The sequence below is a fragment of the Orycteropus afer genome, unplaced genomic scaffold (assembly GCF_000298275.1).
Source record: "Orycteropus afer afer isolate SDZICR_OR568_19922 unplaced genomic scaffold, OryAfe1.0 scaffold00007, whole genome shotgun sequence".
NCBI lineage: Eukaryota > Metazoa > Chordata > Mammalia > Tubulidentata > Orycteropodidae > Orycteropus > Orycteropus afer.
In genome coordinates, this window is record NW_006921594.1 from 23,234,912 (window position 1) to 23,236,332 (window position 1,421).

Here is a 1,421-nt window from a genome sequence, read left to right on the forward strand (position 1 = left end):
AAAAAAAGCTAGATAGATTTGAGAACTAATTAAAAAAAAACTTGTCATTACAATTTTGAACCACTTGCAGTGATAAATATCTTAGGCTGCGTTTTCTAGAGGAGCAAAACCATAGAAGCATATCTATGTAATTATATACAGAGATTTATTTCAAGGAAACGCCTCGTATAATTGTTAGTTGGTAGGTCCCAAATCTGTGGGTCAAACATAAGACTGGAGGCTTCTTTTGACTCATGTCATTGAAGAAACTGACAAACCCAAAATGAGCAGGTGAGACAGCAAGCTCCTGGCTGAGAGAACTGGTAAATTCCAAAATCTGCAGGTCAGATGCCAGGCTGCTGGCTCATGTCTCAAGATCCAGATATTAGAGGACAAAAAGTCAGACACAGGATCAACAGACGGTGAGCTATGCCAGAATATCCATATATATATTGGATATGCTGCTTACCCCCAAGGAAACTCCCTTTTTAACTGATTAGCTGCTGCTATATCACTGAGAATCATGGCCTAGCCGAGTTGACACAGAACCTTAAGCATCATAGATGTTAAGTATGTTTTAAATAATTTTTATTGAGCATTTAGATATCATCTTTTGTGATTTACCTATTCAAGCTTTTCTTCATTTTTTTAAATAGGAGATTCTGCTTTATCTTTACTGATTTATAAATATTTTTCATGTGCATTCTAGATACAAATCTTTTGTCTGATTGATGTTTTGCAAATATCTTGTCCTAATATGAGGCACGCTTCTTCAATGTCTTGATGGTATCTTTGACAAACAGAAATATTTAATGAATTTTAATTTATTAGTCTTCCGTTTTCTTGTTAGTCATTTTCGTGTCCTGTTTGAGAGATGTTTTCTTACTACATAACCAAGAAAATATTTCAGAAGAATTGTTGTTTGCCTTTCGTGTTTAGATATGAAATCCATAAAGCATTAATTTTTGTGTATGATGCAAGTGGATGTTCAAGGTTTATTTATTTTTCCATATGAATATTCAGTTAAATCAAAATCATTTATTGGAAAGATCAACTATTCTTTTTTTCTTTAAATTGTGGTTTGGGTGAAAGTTTACAGAGCAAATTCACTTTCCATATAGCAGGTCACATACACTTTGTCTCATGACATTGACTACAATTTACCACAATGAAACAGCTCCCCTCCCTCTTCCTCCCCATAGTTAATTCTTCCCTATGTCCTTCTCTCCATGCACTCCTGCCCCCTGAGTTGTCTCCCTGTGCATACATGGGCCTTCTATTCTCCCATGATTGTTCTCTCCAAAGAGTGTATGTACCTAATATACATTTTCAGCTCATACGTCTGTCTTGTTTGGCTGGAAGCCACAGGAGTGGGTTCAATTCCAGACCTGAAGGGCAGCTAGGGGGCATAGTCTCAGTGGTTCTATCAGGCTCTATCACAC